At 43.6% G+C, this 3,600-nt stretch overlaps 1 pseudogene; it reads right to left on the bottom strand.

The window, feature by feature from the left end:
* Positions 1 to 1,393: 1,393 nt before the first annotated feature.
* LOC129667460 (S-phase kinase-associated protein 1-like) lies at positions 1,394 to 1,846 on the bottom strand (annotated as a pseudogene).
* Positions 1,847 to 3,600: the final 1,754 nt, after the last annotated feature.

Raw genomic sequence — 3,600 nt, 5'->3', positions numbered from 1 at the left:
GAAACACAGAGGGATGGTGACCCAAGGGATAAGAACTGCTTGTTTAACTGTGAGTTGACAATTAAAACTAGCCATCACAGGCAGGCGGCATTCAGCTCAGTTCAAGCGCAGAGGTCCCTGAGTCTTGTTTCTGAAGTGCATGGCCTCTTTCTCCTTCTCCCTCTGTGGGAGTGGCCTCTGTGGGCTACAGCAATAGGCTGTATGTGTTGGGAGTCTCTTGGACATCCCTCACAGCAACTCAAAGAGGGCTTCTCATGTCTCATACTGGGATTTTTGTTAGATGGTCTTAGGCTCTTGAAGGGAGCCCCATTGGCCTAGATGGAAAAAAAAAAACATTACAACTTATGTGTATATTTATATACAGAATTACATTTACTGTAGTTTTTAGGTACGGAGTTAACAGTGGAATCCCTTGCAGCTTTTTCAGACATTCTTATTATTTTACCCTCCTTCTTGTATTTACCTTTCTAAAGAGCCCTCCTTTCCCCATTTTCCCCATCAGATCACTTGTATCATGCAGCTTCTGAAAGAGGGAGGCATCCAGCAGTCCTGCTTAGCTATGATACCTAAGAACCACATCAACAAACAGCCTGGCACAATACGATCACAGTAAGCAACAGTTCCATCATTGGACTTAAGAGACTTCCAGCAAGCAGGAAACCGTGCTGCTACTGCAAACCTTGCTAACTACTTGATGCTAGTGAAGTCATGGTCCCTGGAGGAGAATCTACCACCCCTAATTTAGTAAACCAGCATAATGCCTAAACAGTCTACAAACATTTGCTCTTAGACTCACAGGTATAACTTTCCCTCAGAAGGAAATCCAATATGATCATGTTAACATATATAATTACTATATCAACATATTATGTAGTACAGTCTTTAACTTTCCACCAAATATTCCCTCTAATTAGGTTGACAAGAGAGAATAGTTATTTGTTCTTGATTATTATGCAAGCCATACGAAGCTTGTTCACTTTATTAATTTGCATTTTTTGCATTTACTAAAAGGAGGCAAGCTTAAAACCAGTTTTCCTAAATCATACCAAGTTCCAGAAAATAATGATGTTTTATTGATCAAGTATTCAAGGGTATGAACAACAATTTTTGCTAGGATGATTCAGATAATTGTCTTAATTTGTTCCATAACATTCTACTTACTGAAATATCATTAAGGCTTAACGTGAGACATGTGTGTCTACTGTAACAGGGGCAGCCAATCATTTAACTATATCCAAGTGATTCAGTTAACATTCATAGGCCTGTTCAGAAGTATCAGTGCCCAAGTTTATTTTTAAAGGTGGAGTGCTGATTAAAACACTGTGATTTCAGACAATTCAGCAATTAAGACAAACTTAGGAGAAACACACATTTTTTAGAACAGTAAGTTTGCCTGTTTGACGTAAAGTCATTTTTCATATTGAAGGTTTTACGAATTTCCTCAAGAGTTTTCCCCTTAATCATATTGGCCACCATCTTTCATGTAACATCAAACAAACCTTTGATGTCTAATTAGTTTGCAGACAGAATAAGTCCAGAAAACTGTTCCTTGGTCAACATTCAGGAGTTCTTGGTCCCAAGTGAGAATGTACCGTCCCTACTTTTCTTTGTTCCCATTATCCTCAGGAGGAGGAGGGCCATCCTTGTGGTGGATGCACCACTGAATGACCTCTTTTAGAATTGCTGCATTAACATTGGTAAAGTAACAGGATCAGCATCTCCCTCACCATCCATTCCCAGATCTTCCAGCATGGTCTTGATGTTCACAGATTGTTTTGCAATTTCTACATCAACTTCAACTTCATCATATCTCTCCATCAGAACTCTGCAACTTTACTGAAGGCATGGTGCTTGGTCCCAAGACCATGGGCCTGAGGCTGGCAGCGGTCACACAACAAGAGCAACACTGAGGACGAGGACGCTTATACAGTTCATTGTTAGCAGTCACATTCATAACATGGCCACCACAGACCTTTTCACCTACCCCCACAGGAGTCCCACGCAGGCTCCTTTGCACTTTCTGACTCCCTGAAACTGTCTATTCTAAAGCGGAGTGCGGTCTTGTAGGACCAAGCCCTTGGAAATAGCACATACTGAGCGATGATGTGATCTGTATTGAGTTGAACAACACTTAGAAGGTAACAGAGGCTGCCTGAGTGTGTGAAAGACCCCTGTAAGAGTCAGGGTCACCAATGCCAGGTGTGCTGCTCATGGGCCATGAGGCCTCTTCTACCTTGGTCCGTCTAGAGCAGGTGTGCCCAGTGACAAGCAGGTTTGGGGCCTCACAGTGCCACACAGTCTGGCATTGTTGACAGCCACAGGTATGCCCAGGAGGCTGAGTACATCCATCTGCAGTGATTATGCCGTGTTGAACAGAATCCTGCGCAGGGCCTGACAGTACGCCAGTGACTATGAGGACAAGATTTCTGGGCCTATGCCTGGGGCTTGGGAAACTCCTTAACATTTCTAGGTACTCCTGAATCATCCCTTCACAAACCACCAACTATGGGTTTGAGAAGACCTTGGGCTTGGGTTGCCCTCTAGTGCTGAAAGAGTGTCAAGACAACAGTCCATTTCTGGTAAACCTGCCTGGGGTCACCATGCCAGTTCTTGAAAAACAGGCACCAGTAAAGGAGCTCTGGGTTTGACCAGCCACGGCTCCTTCTGTGCTCACATGATGTTTCACTCCAAGCCCCCGAAGCGCTTTCAATAACTAGAACGTTGGCGTAGGAGAGCTGGCTCAGCTGTCAAGAGCACTGCTGCTCTACAGAGGACCCAGGTTCAATTCCCAACAGAACATGGTGCCTAGGGACCACACCTAACTCCAGTTCTGGGGGATCTGACATCCTCGCCTGACCTCTGTGACCTCTGCACACACATGGTGCGCACATATCTACATACAGACAAAACACACATTAAATCAAATCTTAAAAATGAAACAAAAACCTGTGTCAAAACAACGTGCCAGCAACTGACCCCACAGTGATCAGGAACTCACAGGAGGACTCACAGCAGCACTTCTAAGGAAACCAAGGAGCACAGAGGAAGCGGGATAAACTTCTCAGTACCCTAACACAGAACCCTGCCAAAAGGAAACAAACATAAAATTCTCTGAGCTAGAAAACAAGACCAAAAGCACAGTAAGTGAAATTAAAATGTGGCAGGAGGCCTGAACATCAGAAAAGTCTAGCTCAAGACAGAACCACTGAGCTCAGAGATAGACTACTTGCAAATATTTATCTGGAGGGAAATGAAGAGTGAGGAAGATAGCTCACAGCAGCTCTAGGACAGCAATAAAGAGCAAATGTCTAGGCCAAAGTGGGTAAAAAGAATCTGAGAACACCTACAGGATAGAAAGCTTCCAAGCAAGAACAGAAAACTTCCCTGAGAGACAGCTACAAATCCACAAGTACGAGAAGGTCAAAGGTCATGACAAGTCAGGTTTAACTCAAGACTTCCTCGAAGCACATCAGAATCAGGCTCTTAAAGGTAAAAGATGAGGTACTCAAGGTGTCCCAATTAGTCTCACAGCAAATTTTCTACAGAAACATTGATCCAGGAGAGAGCAGTACAGGTTCTCAACTTGAAGGAAAAACTAAA

This window comes from Psammomys obesus, unplaced genomic scaffold, assembly GCF_907164565.1.
Source record: "Psammomys obesus unplaced genomic scaffold, mPsaObe1.curated_primary_1811, whole genome shotgun sequence".
In the NCBI taxonomy this organism is placed as follows: domain Eukaryota; kingdom Metazoa; phylum Chordata; class Mammalia; order Rodentia; family Muridae; genus Psammomys; species Psammomys obesus.
The sequence above is the reverse complement of the archived record's forward strand: the minus strand, read 5'-3'. Positions and strand labels throughout refer to the sequence as shown.